We start from the raw sequence: 21,094 nt of genomic DNA, 5'->3' as shown, positions 1-21,094 counted from the left end.
CATAAACAGTTAAACACATAAATTCGGAAACACTCACCAAATACCCAAATAAATTATTCTCGACCCTCAGGTTCGTTTCCTGACTCATAGCTACTTCCTGAGACAAGTTCATAATTCCAAAGTAAATATATAATTTGTAGATGTTCACTTATTATTTATTATCCTATTATTTAAGTATTAAAATCAAGTTTGACTTTAAAATATAAAATATATTCAGTATTTATTCCATATTTCATTTCGAGACTTATTGATTTTATCATTTTAAACCAAGAAATATACGTATTTTCCAAGTTTATAATTTATAAAATATTTACATTAGGATTAAATCATTTTCCACCCAAGATTCTAAGATTAAAGCTTATGAGTACTCCATTGGTTCCCTTTTAAATTAAACTCTAGGTTATTTGTAAATTAAATTTCATTCCACTACACCAGCCCCTCAAATTTTATAGTCTTTAAAATATTCATGAAGACAGGATTAAGTGATTAGCAACAGTTTTATGTATCTAATTATGTTAAGTTGGTTTAGCGTTCCAAAATATTATAGGGGTTCACTTCATTACTATGTTAGCTGAGTTCTAGCAATATATACAGTTCGGCATTTATTGTTTCCCCTAAATCCTTTCTTTCAATCTCTTGTCCCAACTAGCTAAGTTAACTACATTCCCAACTAGCTAAGTTAACTACATTCATTAAGCTACCAAGAAGCCTTGTACAGAATGTGGAAAGTTTTGCAGTTAACTAAGAGAAAGAACTGATCAAGTCTTTCTTCTTTCTCTCGGCCATAAGGTAGTCTCGCAGTACTTTTCATAGTTTTCCTCTCATTTGCCTTAGTGTAACCTTACTCATGATGCTAAACGTAGCTACTAAACCACAGGGCAACCTCAGTTCTACCTGTGGAAGTTTACAGGGTTGGCAGCTATCCCTTCCAAAGTTAATTTCCTCCCTCTCAGATTCACAGCAGGTTGCATCAGCTTCCTTTTTATCAAATTTAAGTTAAGCTTCCAGAAGTTTTCTAATTTCCAGGGCACCTATCTGTTAAGGTAAAGAGTTAACATGTCTTTCATGTATTCGTTAGTAAGGTTTCAGAAGCAGTAACAACAGGTTATGTAACCTGTTTCATTCCCGCAGCCAAGCCACCTGCAGTCAGTTGAGTTCATTAGTTCTGCTTGTTTCTGTCTCACTTGTTGAAGTTTAAGGACTTTATGGCATGCTACAGCTTGCTACACAAGTTTAGAAGCTAAGGGTTGCAGGGGATATCTAGAGCTTTCTATCAGTTCTGCTCAGTCGAAGCTAACAGATTGCAACAGGCAGTGACTTAGCAGCTGAGTTTTCCCTTTTGTTTCTCTTCAATTTTGTATTCCAGCTACTCGTACAGAGTATATTGATCCACTACAAATTATCCGAGATGAAGTATGGCTATTTATGATCAGACTTCAGAGGAAAAGCTTGACTAAGTCTCATGCTTGAGCTTAGCAGCAAAATCTGATGCATGTCAGCCTGCATCAGACTCCCTTCGAATTCAATTCTCTCATTTCATGCTCACCTCCTCATGCGTGAAGCAGTCAAGATGCCATGCACACTTTACAGGTTAACACAGGATATTTTAGAGCTATTATTCATGAAAATCAACCAAAATTCTCCATTTCCCTTTTCTGATGAAACTGACAGTAGTTTAATAAATTACACTTAGTTATTCCAGCTCACGGTTCCAACTTTTACAAGTTTCTATGGCTATATTTCACCTTATAAACTGAAGATAAATCTGTTACATGCACCTCTTAAGAAATGCTATTAACAGTAGCAAATTCCAGCTTTAACTCAGATTCTGCAATTTCTTTTTTTTCCTGCAGTTTCACAGTTTCTGCAAGAAACTTCCTTGAACTAGAAGCTAAATTCCTAACTAAGCTCAGCATATATAGCTCATGTTAACTAATTAAACCAACCAAACAGAGAATTATTATAACGTTTACCTCTTCCTCCTAAAGTTTAATGTTGCAGACTGCTCAGATTGCTATTCCAACTCCTCAGGTCCTATCACTCGACCTCTCGGTTCCCTTGCCTTCGTTTGTATAATTTTCTTGGTTAGCTGATGGTGAAGCTCGCAAACTCTTTTTCCTCACACTCAGTCTCACTCACTCTCGCTCCCGTTTTTGTACGAAGCAAGAAAGGAAGAAAGCTGTCTGTCTCACTCTTTGTTTTCTCTCTTTCTCAAGTCTTTCTCTCAGGAAGATAAAATTTTCTTGACTCCCTTGGCTCTCTCCCTTATTTATCTCTCGGCCTTATTGTTTAAGAATGCTCAGGTTATTTCTTTTCGGTGGAAAATGGCAGACAAGAACATATAAGATGCTTCCCTCGGTTCTTCCGCCTACCAACTCCAATTCAAGTCCTCACTCCACAGTTTATGCTTAGTAGCTTTGGTGTCTATTTTCTCTAATTCTTCCTTAGGTCGCATGGTAGTTAGTCAGAAGTTTAAGGTTGGTTTGGTCTTTTAATTTTAGTTCATTTGTTTGCCATGAGTCCGAAATTTTATTGTCTCATACATTGACTCCAAATTTCATTTATTCTAATTTGTATGTACCTTGAAAAATTTGCTTATCGATCTAATAGATTTCCACACATTTAACTTTAAGGAAAATTAATTAGTCATGTAACTTATTCAACTATATAATATATTCAAATGGTTCAAATTACAATATGCATATCACATGTTTATTTGATTACCTAAACTTTTCTACACCATTCTATAATTTGTTTATTGATATACATATATATATATTTTTATCTTCATCATTATTATTATTTTTTATTTTATTTTTCCTAAATTTTAAATTTATAGGAATTCCATTATGCATTTAATTTAACCATTCATTTGTTACATATAATATTTCTAATAACAGATTAAATGTAATGAAATAAGTTCAAAGTGTACACATAATTTTTCGAGTTCTCACAGTGTTTATGAAAAATTTTATGGTTCATGTGGTGGATCAAAATTTCTAGATTTGATTGAGGATTTCCAGCTTTAATGAGTTCATTTCAGTTATGTTATGATTTATTAGCATTAGCATATGATTTTCCAGCTTTCCAATGCTTGTTTGGCTTTATAATAGAAATTTTCAACTTGTGGTTATGAATTTCAACACAGGATTTAATTTTTCTAGCTTGAGTAGGTGATGATTATATTCTATGTGTATGCTTGATTTAGTGAGTTGTTGGCCTGGTATGTATATGCTTGATTTGAGGCTGTTTTGTGATGAGAATGAAGCCTTGAAAATGGCTGAAAATTAAGAAAAATAAGGGGAAGTGCTGCTGAAATTTTTCCCGTAGGAGGCTCTAAGTAGTCTTGGAAAATCTATCATATCTTGGTGTAAAAATATCCAAATTAATTTCTGCTTATTGCGTTTGAAAATAGATTCAGAGTAATTTCTACCGTGAAAATTTCAAAATTTTTCTCAATTCCTATGAATATCTATGATTTTCCAAAATTGACCGAATTTCTATTCATGTTTAGTCTTTCTATTGGATAAAGCAGCCGCTTGAGATTAGATTTTGACTGACTTATGGATAGAATCTTGCAAAGGTGTTTTCAAAGAAATTGTAACCCTTTGAATCTATTTTCCAACGATATAAAGTTTATAAATTTTAGACTTAAAAAACTTGAGATATGATTTTTCTAAAACTGTCCTTACTTTCATTTCCAACTTTAAGTTGGAGTTGTTAAACCATTTTGAGTTTGGTTTTATGATTGGAATGAGGAAATTCTTGGTTACTCATGCCCCTTGGATCTAAATGTTTTCTTTTCACTCAAAAACCATATTTACATCATTGCACTAGTAGTTATTTGGATTTTATTTGGTTCACCTAAGTTTTGAATGGTTGAACTATTATACTTTATCTTGGTTGTTCTTAAGGTTTAAAAATTGACAGGAGTCGTGCCTGTGCAATAATAAATACCTGCTTAAGAAAAATAAATTTTCTGTGTATAGTAGTAAGCAGGGTCGAATCCACAGGGACTGGGAAAAAATTCGATTCTTTTTAAATTCGAGACATGGGGGATTTTTATCAAAATGAAATATAAAATAAATAATTAAACAATTTAACTAAAAACAATTAAATAATTTAACCGAAAAAAATAATTAATTAATACAATTGTAAATAGCAATTAAATAAATTCTAGCCAAGGATACAACTACGCAGACACAGTCCATTCATCCGATCATTGATGCACAGGGGTTCACTTAATTTAATTAATAGGCTAGTTATAGCCGCCGATAAACTCTAACGACCAGTTTTTCCTTAATTTATTGATAACCAAGGTACGACCGTTGATTACCTCTAACCAGGAAATACTCCTAGGTACGACCGTAGGAATTAATTTCCTAATTGCATTAAAAACTAGAAAAGCCTAGCCCAAATTAATAACACGCTACGAGGGTTATTTAAATCAGATTGCATGTTCTCCTAGTATGTGAAAATACTAGTTGCCACTAATATTAACCAACTAAACAATTACGGATTTAATTGATTAATTTGACAAGAGATTAAAAAGTCAAATTGCACATCGGGCCCTTGATATCCAATTAACAAAATAATCCCATGGAAATTAAAACAGAAAACATGCAAATATTAACAAATTAAGGAACACGTAAAATTAATTAGATCTCACAGATATATGGGACTGCGTCGTCGCGTTGATCCTTGACTAGAGGAGAAAATTAGCCACGCCTCATAAGAAAATTCCCACGCAATTCAATTGAATTCATAGACATAAATAAGTAACTAAGAATTTAGGAAGAAACTTGAATCTCGGTAGACTCTTTTAAGAAAAGTTGCACACCACACAACAAGAGAAGGAAGAACTCCTTCTCTGAAAACCAAAAACTACCTCTAAGCTGCTACGGAGCTTCTCTGGAAAGAAAACTAAAACTTACTAGTCTCCTGTCTTCTGCCATCGTCCGATATATATAAGGCAAGCCTTTAGTCTTCATAGCTTTTTCATAGTCTTTTCTCCTTGAGCCCACTAATCTAGTGCCTTCTTATTTTATTGGAGCACTAGTCTCTTAAGGGACTAGCTACGTAGGGAGCAATTGGAAAAGTAATCTCCTGATCAAATGCCAGCCATAGCTAATCAATTACATCTCCCAAAAGAGGAACCAAATGTCTAAAGCAATTCCTCAACTTTCTACGTGGTCCCCGCTTTGATTTCTTATTGCTAGTGGATTTCATCATATCAATTCAATTCTTCATCAGCAATTCCGTTGGTTTGCACAATTTGGGCTGATTGTGGAAAGCTTTTAGAAGCTTTCTCGTGTGGAGAAATCTTCTCAAGAATGTCCCCTTTTTAGCATTTTTCTGCTCCATTTTCTGAAATTATATCCAAATACCAAATATAAATATATATTGACAATTAAAACAATATTTGGCAAGAATAAAGAGGAGAATTAACGATAAAATTACTAACAATTAATACCCTATCAATTCCCCCCACACTTAAATCATGCTTGCCCTCAAGTATGGGAACACTAAACTCAACAATGGCTAACTCTCATTTCATTTACTGCCAAGCTGCGCTTATCCCAAAATCAAGTTTTTGTGGCTAAGTGTCAAGACATATTTCTCCTGGTTAGCTCCTGAAATCGCAGACTCGTCCAATTCATAGCTAACTCGTCTAAGAAATCAAAATATTAAACTAGCAAAAGTTAGCAATTTGGTCAACTGAAAACCAAAATCTCAACATTGAAGAACAAGGATCGGCAGGCCAACATGATCATAAGCTTATGCATTATTTTCTTTTTCTTTTTTTTTTTTAATAAATGTTTAGTCCCAAGCTATTCAAGTCTTTTGACGTGAACTCTGACATTTTTAGATGAAAGAACCCAATTACTCAACTTTTCACAGCTTCAGGACTAACTACTCATAGATATCGCCACTTTTTGACGCGAAAGTCGACACTTGTGGTGAAGACTCCCGGTTACTGGGTGACGGCACTAGCGGAGTAGAGTCATTTATTAATCACAATTAAAGTACCAGAATGCCAGATAAAAAGATCATGGCCCACGTCATCTCCTAATATGGAGAACTAAGATCAACAATTGCCCAATCCATACAACAATTGCTAATAAAATATTTATATTGCCTAAACAAGTTAACCACAATTTGCACCAAGTCATTAAACTCATGATATTCACCAAGATAACATGCGTTTACTTGCCATCTAAACAAAATTCATAGGATAAATCACAACCAGCAATAGAAGAGTGAGTTGCCACATTTATTCATCAAGACAACAATAAGAAAAGCAACAATTTAAAGAAACTCCAATTAAATCCAAATCATTCCCCCCACACTTAAAATATACATTGCCCTCAATGTAACAAATATATAGAAAAAGTAAGAAGAAGGGCAACGAAACTCCCCTGAAATCGTCAAGACATCGGTGGATTAGCCCTTGGGGTTGATTTGAGTCTCACCATTTTCTCCAAATATCACTCCAATGAACAATAGACAACCATTTCCAACAAATTGTAATAACAATTGTAATAAATATTGGGGCCTCTCGCTTAGTTAATTTAAACAACAAAATGCACACTTCAATCACCCACATGTTATACAAATATCTCAACACTTATAGTAAATGCAATCAATAAGCTCTTGTGGTTCCAAACTTAGCCAAATGCAATAACAATGCACCTCAAAATCACCCCAATCAATGTAATAATTGAAATGGAAAAGACCAAAGACTCTCACACAAGGCAATTAGAGACAATCTACTTCAATAAGCAAATTTAAGCATTACAAGCACCTCCTAATTTAACAAACAATCTCAGCAAATTACCCACAATTGGACACAAATTACAGCAATTTAAACACAATTCGACCTAAAATATATATATATATATATATATATATATATAATGACAGGTGTCGAAGTAAAATCAATAAAGATATGCAAAACACCCTAAACTAGTATCATCGGTGCACGCATAAGGAATAAGTAAATCACACGACTAACCACAAATCAATCTACTAAATAAATAAAAATCAAGCAAAGTAAAAAGAAACAAGCAAAGTAACACAGAAGTACCCAACTAAGGAGGAATAGAAATGTCAGGTAGTCCAAACACGCAAAACTTTCAAAAATGTACTGTAATAAAAATAATAAAAACATGCTGCAATAATAAAATAAGAAAATAAAAAAAATAATAAAAAGAGATTGAAGCAGACGCGTGCATACGAAGCCAGTGGTGCGATGAAGGTGGTGGATGTGAGAGAGAAGAGTTTGCGGCAGCTAGATCTGGTGGTGCTCAGCGACTGCGGGTGGTAGGCGACGGGTTGGGGTAGCGCGCGCGAGGGAGCGACGGGCTCCAGGTGGCGCGCGAGGAGCGGCGATGGCGTCGGTGGAGCAGGAGGAAGGGAGGAGACCTGGGGCGGCGGCGGCTCTGGTTGAAGGAACCAGAGAAAAGGGGAAAGCAGGGAAAGAAGAAAGAAAGAAAGAAAGAAGAAAGAAAAAGAAAAGAAGAAAAAGAAGGATTTTTTTTTTTTTTTAGGTCGTCAAACACCGCGTGGGCACGCCAAGATCTCACTTCCTGATTTCAGTAAAGGAAATATGAGTACTGATACTACCCAACGAGTAAATGACCCAATGCAAAAGAACCAACTAGAAAGAACAAAACAACTAGAAATAACAAAACTAATATTTGGGTTGCCTCCCAAACTAGCGCCTTTCTTTAATGTCTTTGGCTAGACGGAGTCCAGAATTTGCTTAAACTAAGCAAATCGGGTCTTCCAGTTGCATCATCTCCACCCGTTCAATTGGAAATCCTTCATAATACGGCTTGAGACGGTGACCATTCACCATAAATTTCTTCTCCGTTTTCAAACTTTGGATCTCTATTGCACCATAATGAAAGACATTAGTCACAACAAAAGGGCCAATCCAACGAGAACGTAATTTACCTGGAAATAGTTTCAATTTGGAGTGGTATAGTAAAACTTTTTGCCCGCAGACGAATGTCTTCCTAGAGATCTGTTGGTCATGAAAGATCCGATTCTTCTCTTTATAGATCACTGCATTCTCGTATGCTTCATTTCGGATTTCTTCCAACTCTTGTAATTGCAACTTCCTTTGAATTCCGCCTTCCTCGATATCCATATTGCATTGCTTGACCGCCCAAAACGCTCTATGCTCAAAGTCTACCGGGAGATGACATGGTTTTCCAAATACCAATCGGTAAGGGGACATGCCAATAGGTGTCTTGTATGCCGTCCTATATGCCCATAGTGCATCCTCTAGTCTCACACTCCAATCCTTCCTATCGGGTCGGACCATCTTTTCTAGAATTGATTTGATCTCTCGGTTCGATGCTTCCGCCTGACCATTTGTCTGAGGATGGTAGGATGTAGAGATTTTGTGCAAGACACCATATCTCCTAAAAATTGCAGCGATCGTTTTGTTGCAGAAATGAGTACCCCGATCACTTACAATTGCTCGCGGCATCCCAAAGCGAACAAAAATATTAGACTTAACGAATTCTGCAACCACTTTGGAATCATTAGTGCGGGTGGCCTTTGCTTCTACCCACTTCGAAACATAATGTACAGCAAGCAATAAATACAAAAAACCAAAGGACGAAGGAAAAGGACCCATAAAATCAATGCCCCAAACGTCAAAAATTTCAACAAAAATCATTGGGGTTTGAGTCATTTGATCCCTACGAGAGATATTACCCACTCTTTGACACTTATCACATGACTTACAAAATGAGTAGGCATTCTTGAATAGAGTTGGCCAATAGAATCCACTCTCTAGCACCTTACGAGCCGTTCTCTTTGGTCCAAAGTGACCTCCACATGCAAAAGAGTGACAATAGGCTAAAATAGATTGAAATTCAGCTTCACTTACACATCTACGGATGATTTGATCGGCGCCCCGCTTCCAGAGATAAGGATCATCCCAAATGTAGAACTTTGCATCGCTCCTCAACTTGTCTCTCTTCGCCTTAGGCCATCCGGTAGGAAATTTGTCAGTGGCTAGAAAATTAACAATATCTGCATACCAAGGCAAAGATGAATTAATAGAAAATAAATGCTCCTCGGGGAATGCTTCTTTCAATGGGAGGTCCTCTTCGACGACTTGTACTCGACTCAAGTGATCTGCTACCAGGTTCTCTGCCCCTTTCTTATCTCGGATCTCCAGGTTGAATTCTTGTAACAACAATATCCACCGTATCAATCGCGATTTTGCCTCTTTCTTGGTCAACAGATACCGCAAAGCTGCATGATCAGAAAAAATAATAACTTTAGCACCAAGTAAATAAGACCGAAATTTCTCTAAGGCAAAAACAACTGCTAAAAGCTCCTTTTCGGTGGTTGAATAGTTCAATTGAGCTCCGTTCAAGGCTCGAGATGCATAGTAGATAGCATGAGCTGCCTTTCCTACTCTTTGACCCAATACCGCACCCACTGCATAGTCGCTGGCGTCACACATGATCTCGAATGGAAGGTTCCAGTCAGGGGGTTGGATAATAGGTGAGGTGGTCAATAACTCCTTTAACTTATTGAATGCCCCCTTACATGTTTCATCAAATTCGAAGGATACATCTTTTTGCAAAAGTTGGAATAAGGGTGCTCCAATTTTCGAGAAATCCTTGATGAACCTTCTATAGAAACCTGCGTGACCCAAGAAGGAACGAACTTCCCGCACAGTCGCGGGGTAAGGTAAAGTAGATATAACATCTATTTTTGCCTTATCAACCTCAATACCTGTAGATGATACAACATGACCCAAAACTATCCCGTGTTCAACCATAAAATGACATTTTTCCCAATTAAACACGAGATTAGTTTCTATACACCTTACTAAGATCAATTTCAGGTTATCTAGACAGTTTTCAAAACTTTCACCATATACACTGAAATCGTCCATGAAAACCTCAATAATCTTCTCAACATATTCTGAAAAGATACTTACCATGCATCTTTGGAAGGTAGCAGGTGCATTGCACAATCCAAATGGCATCCTTCGGTATGCAAATGTTCCAAATGGGCAGGTGAAGGTAGTCTTCTCTTGGTCTTCGGGTGCGATGGCAATTTGAAAATAACCTGAAAATCCATCCAAGAAACAATAGTAAGCTCGACATGCTAATCGCTCCACCATTTGGTCAATGAAAGGGAGGGGAAAATGGTCCTTTTTCGTGACGGCATTTAGCTTTCGGTAATCGATACACTGTCGCCATCCGGTGGGCTTTCGAATTGGTACGAGCTCACCCTCTTGGTTTGATTCCACTGTCACCCCTGCCTTCTTCGGGACCACCTGTACTGGACTTACCCACGGGCTATCTGATATTGCAAATATAATTCCAACATCCAGCAGTTTTAAAATCTCTTTCTTTACGACCTCCATCATGAGAGGATTTAATCTCCGTTGAGCTTGCCGTACGGGTTTAGCATTCTCCTCGAGTCGAATTCGGTGCATACACACCGCGGGGCTAATTCCCTTGATGTCGGCGATGGTCCATCATATCGCCTGCTTATGTTCCCTAAGAACTCGAAATAGTTTCTCTTCTTGAACCCTTGATAAACCCGCGGAGATGATCACTGGAAGTGTTTCCTCTTCACCTAAGTATACATATTTTAGGTGTTTCGGCAGTGGTTTTAGTTCCAAGACAGGTGCCTGCACCACAGATGGAAGTAACCTTTTGTGAGGTTCAAGTATAAAAATGGGTGCGAGGTCATACCTTGTCTTCGTGGTTGGTAACGTTTGCAACGATCCAATCACGCATTTAAGCTCTTCACTCAACTCTACTCCAAATGTCGTTTCGGACTCGAAGTGCCTGGTCAGAACGACCTCTAGCTCATCCCTGCCTTCAATTTCAAAAACCTCCTGTATAGCAGGGTCAATAACATTTACCGAGAAAACAGAGCCAACATTTGAATCGGATGGATATTTCATGGTCTCAAAGATGTTAAAGTGAACAATCTCACCATCAAATTCCATAGACAAAGTACCCTTATTAACATCAATTTTGGTTCGGGCTGTGCTCAAAAAGGGTCTACCTAACAACAAAGGTGACGGATCACGAGAGTGTTCATCCTCCATGTCGAGCACATAAAAATCAGCTGGAAAAACCAATTCATTAATTTTTACCAAAACATCTTCAATCAACCCGTCAGGGTATGCATTGGTCCTGTCAGCTAATTGGATTATTATCCCAGTCTCTTTCAAAGGGCCTAAGTTCAATGAAGCATAAATGGACTTTGGCATGACATTAATCGAGGCTCCTAGGTCTAACATGGCCTTTCCAATCAAAATATTACCTATCCTACAAGGAATAGTAAACATACCTGGATTTCCGCATTTCGGTGGAAGCTTTCTTTGTAGAATTGCTGAAACATTCTCCCCAACTATAACTCGTTCATTTCCCCTCAACCGCTTGCGGTTGGCACACAGGTCCCTCAAAAATTTTGCGTACCTGGGTACTTGTTTAATCGCATCCAGTAGGGGTATGTTGATCTCCACCTTGCGAAAGATCTCCAGGACCTCTTTTTCCTTGTCTTGCTTCTTTGGTTTCTCTAACCTGCTAGGAAAGGGAGGTGGATTAGTTTTAGCTGTAGGAATTGGGTTCGAGGGTACCTTCGCATTTTTGTTGTCTCTGCCCTCCTCTTCCAATTCTTTCTCAATCCGTTCCTCGTCCTTGTCTTTAGGAATCACCGGTTCGGGTCCTTGAACTTCCTTGCCACTCCTTAAGGTCATTGCACTTACATTCTTTGAATTTGCCTCAGGTTGAGATGGCAACTTTCCTTGAACTTGGGACTCCAAACGGTTGATTGTTATAGCCATTTGATTCATTTGATTTTGCAATAATTGCACCTGTCCCAGTTGATTTCTCATGCTTTGCAGGTCTGAATCCGTCTTTTGTTGATTAGCAAGTAATTGCTTCATCATCTCTTCCATGGACGGACTTGAGTTTGAAGGGGGTGGTGGTGGTGGTGGGCGAGGATGGTACTGCTGTTGGTGTCCTTGCTGTCTATTTGGCACAAAGTTAGACTGCCTATTTCCTCCATAGCTAAGGTTGGGGTGATCTCTCCAACCAGGATTGTAGGTGCTTGAGTACGGGTCGTACTGCTTTCTTGGCGCGGGCGCGTGGCCAGCCATGTTCACCTGTTCTGCAGTTTCTTCTTGAATCAGTGGACACATTTCCGTAGGATGACCCACGGCAGTGCACACCCCACACACTTTGACTTGTGAAGCACTCCCCACAGCTAATTGTCTTACGAAAGATGTTAATTCGAAGATCTGCTGTTGGATAGAGGACGTTTCCACCTCATTCACCCTACGCGTCGGGATGTCCTCTCTTGAACCAAACTGCTGTGAGTTCTCAGCCATCCCTTCAATCAACTCCCATGCTCCTCGAGGGGTTTTGTTCACCAACGCCCCTCCACTTGCAGCATCGATTATGCTTCTGTCCCTGAAAAGCAACCCCTCATAGAAATATTGAATAAGCAGTTGCTCACTTATCTGATTCTGAGGGCATTTGGTGCACAGTTTCTTAAATCTCTCCCAGTACTCATAGAGAGACTCGCTAGGGTGTTGTTTGATACCACATATCTCTTTCCTTAGGCTCGCAGCTCGAGACACCGGAAAGTACTTGTCCAGAAATTTTTTCTTCAATTGATCCCACGTGGTGATACTACCAGGCGGTAGATAGTAAAGCCAGTCTTTTGCGGAGTCCTTCAAAGAGAAGGGGAAAGCCCTCATCTTTATTTGCTCTTCTGTAATTCCCGGAGGTTTCATACTGTTGCAAACGACGTCGAACTCTTGCAAGTTCTTGTAGGGCTCCTCACCTGGTAGACCATGGAAAGATGGCAAAAGATGAATTAGACCAGATTTTAGTTCAAAGGGAGTGTCATCATTTAAATTTGGAAAAGTAATGCACAAGGGCTGCTGATTTAAATCAGGAGCAGCCAACTCCCTTAGTGTTCGTGCATTTGCCATAGTGACTTCCTCTTGGTCTGAATCACTCGAATTGTCACCAGACAAATTTATCGGCTCAACCTCTGGATCAAGTCCCTGAGGTGCAATACCGTATTGCTCTTCTCTGAGCCGCCTGGTTTCTTTCCTCGTTCTACGCGCGGTCTTCTCTACTTCAGGGTCGAAAATTAATTCGCCTGTACGAGAAGAACGAGGCATAAACTAGAAAAATACCAGAAAATTTGAACAAAAATGAACTTAAAAAAAACAAATAATTAACGCCAGTCCCCGGCAGCGGCGCCAAAAATTGACAGGAGTCGTGCCTGTGCAATAATAAATACCTGCTTAAGAAAAATAAATTTTCTGTGTATAGTAGTAAGCAGGGTCGAATCCACAGGGATTGGGAAAAAATTCGATTCTTTTTAAATTCGAGACATGGGGGATTTTTATCAAAATGAAATATAAAATAAATAATTAAACAATTTAACTAAAAATAATTAAATAATTTAACCAAAAAATAATAATTAATTAATACAATTGTAAATAGCAATTAAATAAATTCTAACCAAAGATACAACTACGCAGACACAGTCCATTCATCCGATCATTGATGCACAGGGGTTCACTTAATTTAATTAATAGGCTAGTTATAGCCGCCGATAAACTCTAACGACCAGTTTTTCCTTAATTTATTGATAACCAAGGTACGACCGTTGATTACCTCTAATCAGGAAATACTCCTAGGTACGACCGTAGGAATTAATTTCCTAATTGTATTAAAAACTAGAAAAGTCTAGCCCAAATTAATAACACGCTACGAGGGTTATTTAAATCAGATTGCATGTTCTCCTAGTATGTGAAAATACTAGTTGCCACTAATATTAACCAACTAAACAATTACGGATGTAATTGATTAATTTGACAAGAGATTAAAAAGTCAAATTGCACATCGGGCCCTTGATATCCAATTAACAAAATAATCCCATGGAAATTAAAACAGAAAACATGCAAATATTAACAAATTAAGGAACACGTAAAATTAATTAGATCTCACAGATATATGGGACTGCGTCGTCACGTTGATCCTTGACTAGAGGAGAAAATTAGCCACGCCTCATAAGAAAATTCCCACGCAATTCAATTGAATTCATAGACATAAATAAGTAACTAAGAATTTAGGAAGAAACTTGAGTCTCGGTAGACTCTTTTAAGAAAAGTTGCACACCACACAACAAGAGAAGGAAGAACTCCTTCTCTGAAAACCAAAAACTACCTCTAAGCTGCTACGGAGCTTCTCTGGAAAGAAAACTAAGACTTACTAGTCTCCTGTCTTCTGCCATCGTCCGATATATATAAGGCAAGCCTTTAGTCTTCATAGTTTTTTCATAGTCTTTTCTCCTTGAACCCACTAATCTAGTGCCTTCTTATTTTATTGGAGCACTAGTCTCTTAAGGGACTAGCTACGTAGGGAGCAATTGGAAAAGTAATCTCCTGATCAAATGCCAGCCATAGCTAATCAATTACATCTCCCAAAAGAGGAACCAAATGTCTAAAGCAATTCCTCAACTTTCTACGTGGTCCCCGCTTTGATTTCTTATTGCTAGTGGATTTCATCATATCAATTCAATTCTTCATCAGCAATTCCGTTGGTTTGCACAATTTGGGCTGATTGTGGAAAGCTTTTAGAAGCTTTCTCGTGTGGAGAAATCTTCTCAAGAATGTCCCCTTTTTAGCATTTTTCTGCTCCATTTTCTGAAATTATATCCAAATACCAAATATAAATATATATTGACAATTAAAACAATATTTGGCAAGAATAAAGAGGAGAATTAACGATAAAATTACTAACAATTAATACCCTATCAGTTTTTTGGTGATCAAGGACATAACCTGAGGGGCGAACTTTTGACGTTATTTTGCTTAAACTGGTGAGTGTCAAGTGCATGTTTCTTAATATCTTGATTAGACTGATACCACGTGTTATGTGTTGAATTCTAAACTTGATGAGGTGAGGGTGTATTTTATCGCACTCGTCCTCTCCTTCTTGAATGATCTTGTACTTGTTTGAATTTGATTAACCTGTACTTGTGGTTGTGGTTGTGCTCGACTTGTAAGTACTGAGCGGCAGCATGTATCACACTCAATCTGAGTGGGAGGTGCCTCTCATCCCGTATCAGTATTTTTATTCTGATTAAGTCGATTGGGGAGTTATCTTGTCGACCCTAGTGTTGAGCGGCAGCATGTACCACATTCAATCTGAGTGGGAGGTACCTCTCATTCCGTCTCAGTACTTTTATCTTGATTAAATCGATTGGAGAGTTATCTCGTTGACCCTAGTGCTAAACGGCAGCATGTATCATACTCAATTCGAGTGGGAGGTGTCTCTCATCCCGTCTCAGTATTTTTATCCTGATTAAGTCGATTGGAGTGTTATCTCATCGACCATACTTGTTCTTGTTTAGCTATACTCGAGTATTACCATCACTATTTCTATTTCGCGTTCGGACCTGGTTGGGGGTAAAACGGTGGATGGGGATTCGTGTCAAGTGAATTCTATGGACTTATTATTTGCATGGTTGACGGAGTGTCAACAAAAGAAATGACATCCAAGATCGTGAAATGGCAAACTTTTGAATTAGCTCCTGAGAGCTCCTGTATCCTCTTAATGAATGTGTTTTAGTCCTTTTGTGCCTTTACATGAAACTATTGTTAACGGACTTGTTATTTACATGAAACCATTATTTACCTGGATTCATGAATGTGTTTTAAAATTCTACGGACTTGTTATTTGCGTGGTTGACGGAGTGTCAACAAAAGAAATGACACCCAAGATCGTGAAATGGCAAGCTTGTGGATTAGCTCCTGAGAGGTCCTATATCCTCTTAATGAATGTGTTTTAGTCCTTTTGTGGCTTTACGTGAAACCATTGTTGCTATTCTGTATATGTGCTACTTGAGTTGAATTATGGTACTTGTTCTACTTGCTTGCTTGATATCTTGGCCTCATTGAGCATCCGTTCAATCCTTTAAGTTGTTATTCCTTAACAAGAATTTGAAATGAAGTATTCGAGACGCTAGATTAGTCAACTTTTGTCTAGAGTTAGTGTGATTCCCTGAACGGCTTTTGGACATTTGAAAATGTAGATTTCATTTGTATTTGAAATATTATGGTTGTAATAGTTAACGCTATTACCTAAGAATTGTGGCTGTTGTTATTCAAGTACTTTCTTGGTTTTAAGAAATTGTTTGGTTTGAAAATCGTGATTTGGTTCGAGTGAGTGCATGAGTTCTGGCAAGAGTTAGGCAGGCGGTCCACCAAACCCTTGGGTTCGCCCTAAAGGGAGGTGGGGCTATTACAAGAACACTAGCAAACTGAACCAATTGCCCAATTCAAATAAACTATACTAGAGCAAATAGATGTATTGATGCCAAGAATTCATTATAAATCAAACATATGCATTAATTACTAGAATAGCATTACACTTCATAGTCAAAAGATAGACCAATTCCGCCCAAATTTAGTTACAAGTTTCAGAAAGATAAAACAATCCTACCTAAATCATTTGTTTAGCACTACAATAGTCAAAACACAATTATCAAGGACAAAAGGCTACAACAACCAAACACTGTTCCAACTCTATAATAATCAAAAACTGAATAATTAGGGCCAAAAATACTACAATAGCTAGTAACTTGTTCCAATATTATGATAGTCAACATCAGAATAATCACTTGTTTCATGAATGTGTCTCTCATCTACAATCAGTAGTACTTGAGAGTTCAAGATGGACATGAATATCTCTAATAGGAAAAGAAGCATTAGTTGATAGAGATGGCTGACTGCTATGTACCACATTAGTATGCTGAAAACCAAAAATCTCTCTCAAATTTGGTTGAGCAGTAGGTGTAGAGGATTTTGTGTTATCCTGAATATTGGTAGAAGCATTTTGAGAAGAGTTTGCTCTCATTTCATGCATTCTCTTGCCATTTCCCTAAAGAACAAATAATACCTTATTAAGTAACAACATAATGTCTATGCAGCAAACAACTCATAAAATAAGTGAGAATAATTATTGAATGTGTCTTGGTTGATTTTCTAGCCGTGTTTTTTTCGAATTAGAACTGATGGCTGTGACTTGAAATTACAAATATAAACCATAAGCATTATTAGAAATGCAAAACTATGAACTAGTAATATAATATATTAGTAGTAACATATTGATATGAATGTCAATCAAACTAGCAATATCCACTTAAGACTGCACTTTTTTACAATGTACATCAAATAGTCCACCTGCAATTTGTGAAAAAGTCCTAATTTGATTGAGTGTCTTCAACTGCACAGCTCTGACTTGTTGCACTTATTGCCTCCTTTCTCATCTTGCATGTCCTAGTGCTATGCTCTTTTTCACCACAAAATATGTACTTGAAGATTTGTCCAAATCTTCTATCATTCTTCCTATTCTCTTTTGTCATTCTTCCTATTCTCTTTTGTTTGCTTTATCTCATCAGCATATTTTCTTCTTATTTTTTTGGGTCTATCTGGTCCTTTTCCAAAAGATGATGGTAGTGGTGGTTTGATAGTCACATCTAGCTAGTCATGCTCTTTATTCACAGGCAATATGCAGCCCTCATAACACTTAAATAAGTGTCAACATTATAACACTCATCAATACAATTCATAGGGTCCTTCATTGCAACCCATAGTGCTAAAATAGCATGGTATACCTATCAAGTCCCATTTTATACACAAGCATATTCTATCCTCAATGTTAAATGCACACTTTTCTCCATATGGACACCAAACTTCATAATATATCATTGGCTTTGTGAGGAACATAGTAAGTTGCCTTTTCAATATTATCAATCACCTTTTTTCTAATTTTTGGACATATTTGTGCTTACTCTATGTTAGGCCCTATCTCTATTTTTTTTTTTGCATTCTAGATATCACAATCTGTCTTAAGGACTCCATCAACCTAACAATTGACTCTTCCCTTGCATCTAAGATTTTTATCATTGAATGACTTACAAATGTTGTTGACTAGCATATCACACGTCGAAAATGTTCTAAAGTGTAATTTACTCCATTCAACTTAGTTCTTCTCATCCAATCACTTGGCAACTTCAAGATCAAGCTTTGCTATTACTTACATGTTTCTTATGAATTGAGGGACAATGATCGCCTTAGCAGCCTTCCACAAAGCCTTTCTCAGAGACATTTCCTTAAATCTAACAACTGACCAATTAGATTGCAAGTTTTTAACACAAAATCTATTATTAACATTTGGAAACACAGTCTCACAAGCTTGGATGATTCCTTTTGCTTGTAACTCATAATTGTCCACTCATAGTACCTTTCAATCTACAAATCCTCTCTCAACAGTGACAAAAACCAAATCCAAAAGCTCTTGGTTTATCCCTCTATGGCTGTGTAAGCAATTGGGTAAAATCTATTATTAGGATCAACTCTAACTATTGATAGAAATATACTACTAGCTACACCTTTAGAAATGTTCCATCTAAACCAAACAAAGGCCTACAAGCCTTCAAGACCCACAGTTTTGCCCCTGCATAACACATATACAACCTTTGAGATTTTCCTTGCTTTGTGACTGCATCACAATAACCATCTACCATCTTCATGATAATTGTGCTGCCTAGATTACTCCTCTTAACCTCATTAATATACCTGGGTAAATTGTTGTACTGGTCCACATTATTGCCATTGGCTAAGTCATTTGCAATCCTCTTTGCTCTATACTTTTAATGCCTACTCAAACAACACTTATGCTCCTTCATTATTGGATTTTTGAAACTTACATAATCAAGCCCAGGGTTATCTCTAAATGATTTAGTATATTTTTTCCCACCCACCTAGATTTTGCACTTTAGTTATGATATGAAGTATCACACCTATGCTTTTCTTGAAAGGTTCTAATTTCTAAAGTACATGTTCCCTTCATCTTTCTAACATATATACACCAATCACAACCTTTCACAGGACAGTTGGCTATAATTCTAATCCTGTCACACTTTATGAATTTCTACGACCTCTCCCTTTTGATATTTCAAATTTTAATTGCATCTTTCACCTGTTTAAAGTTGGTAAAGGTCTATCCAAGTACCAGTTTTGAATTATTTATATCCTTAGGATTAAATATAGGGGGTCTACTACACTCTTCTTTATTTGACCCTTGCAGGCTTCCTGCATTAGAACCTGAATCTGGTGCTACGTTTATTTCAAAATTTTTAACAATAGAACAGAATTACCAGCCATTGTTCTCCTATTCTATTATATTGCTTTCTATTTTCATCCCTCTTCAATTACTTCTCTCTCTGATTTTGTCCTCGTAGCCATTCTGAATTTTGATCAACTGTTTCCTTAAAATCATTATCATCAAAGTTTTAACCATAATCAGATTCTTTTTGTGAAAACTCTCCATTATCACTTCCTGGACCACCCTAATAGTCATCATCAGATCATCATCTTCCATTTCTAGAACAAAGTCATAATCACTCATATCAGAATCCTACTGTGAGTCTATCAGTTTCCTAAAAGAAATCTCTATGAATAGATCAACTACTCTACTATAATAAAAATGGTCTTCATAGCAAGTATATAATTCTCTATCGTGTTGAAGCAATCGAAATCCATACTTTTCTATCAAAATATGGTACCTTTTTTTTCACCATAAGCTCCAACTTGACTTTTCAGTATTCTATCCATCTCAAATAGACTAATTCCTATAATTTTTACATGGTCAAATACCTTGACTTCATGTCCCTCATAATGAGCATCAGGTTCTTCTTCAAATTACCCTACAAATGACATCTCGTAGTAATTTCTATATAGTCACTTTCTCAGATGCAATGAAAAATAAAGCACACAACAAGAAAATAGGGAAGAATCCAAATTAGAAGATAAAATTAAATGCAGTCAATTAGCTAATTCTTAATCAAATGCGGACTTGTCATACAAAATTTAGACAATGACAAAGACTACACTGAATTATGTCCACATAAAATAAACATTGATTGGTGGATAACCCAACAAAGAGAGACAGAGAGGGCCACATCAAATTTTTAAATATTTATAGATAGGGTTTTTTAAGGTTAGCCCATAACAAAATTTCAGACAACTTTTATGTCTTCCAACGCATCATCTTTTTAACTATAATATAACAATAAAATCAACATTTACACATTATTAAAAAGGAATTAAGTCAAAAATGCGTATCATAGTTCGGAGGTGGGATTTCATTCTATTCTTTAGGTCTCATCGACATTTCTTCTTCACAGCTCCATCTCACCAACAATCTCAAAAAGATCTTCAAGGGTAATTCATTGATTCACAACAATGTCCTCTACCTCTGAATCTTAGGGTTTCTCTCTCGTTTGTGAAGAAAATGAAACTTTTTTATTTTTCCTTTTTTTGTTTAGTGTGCTTAATTAAGAAAAGGTAAAAAAGCAAACAAAATAGTTAAGTTTTGGATGGATTTTCTAATTCAAAAAATGAAGCTATTAAGTGAAGTCACGTGACTGCACGTGCCATGATTCCATTAAGAAATTGAATGAAATCTATCCAATTTCATGCAAAATTGGATAAATTGGGAATCACATTTGCTTTTACAAATAGATTGGGGACATGATTCGCAAATGGGTTATAGATTGGGAACCAAAACACCACTTTCATCCAAATTATTATATCGAGATGAAATAAGCTATTATCTTATTAGCAAGTTTTTTTCCTTTTTCAGACAAAATTATGAGAAAACTACAATGTAAAACTAACATAATTAACAAAGTACCTAAAAAATAGTGAAAATAAAAACTAGTGAGAGTAGTGACTCACATACAACAAATTGACTCACATTAGTGAGACTTTTAAAACCTCTAAACCACAAATTGAATATTTAGGACCATATACATTAAAAGATGTTGAGCTTATTGAAAGCATTCCCATTAAAAGATGTAGAAAAGATGCTGAACTTATTGAAAGCATTCCTATTAGCATACATAGAAGGATTGATAAAGCATTCTGGAAATTCTCCGAAACAGGAACATATACAGTAAAATTTGGATATGCAGTGGCAAAACAGGAATGTGATCAACACAGTAA

At 36.8% G+C, this 21,094-nt stretch overlaps 1 non-coding gene across 1 annotated transcript; it reads left to right on the top strand.

The window, feature by feature from the left end:
* The first annotated feature begins 12,518 nt into the window (after positions 1 to 12,518).
* LOC113687238 (small nucleolar RNA R71) lies at positions 12,519 to 12,625 on the top strand. Its single transcript, XR_003447725.2, has one exon. It is a non-coding gene; the product is annotated as a small nucleolar RNA R71 (small nucleolar RNA).
* Positions 12,626 to 21,094: the final 8,469 nt, after the last annotated feature.

This window comes from Coffea arabica, chromosome 1c, assembly GCF_036785885.1.
Source record: "Coffea arabica cultivar ET-39 chromosome 1c, Coffea Arabica ET-39 HiFi, whole genome shotgun sequence".
NCBI lineage: Eukaryota > Viridiplantae > Streptophyta > Magnoliopsida > Gentianales > Rubiaceae > Coffea > Coffea arabica.
This window is presented reverse-complemented; position numbering and strand designations above follow the sequence as displayed.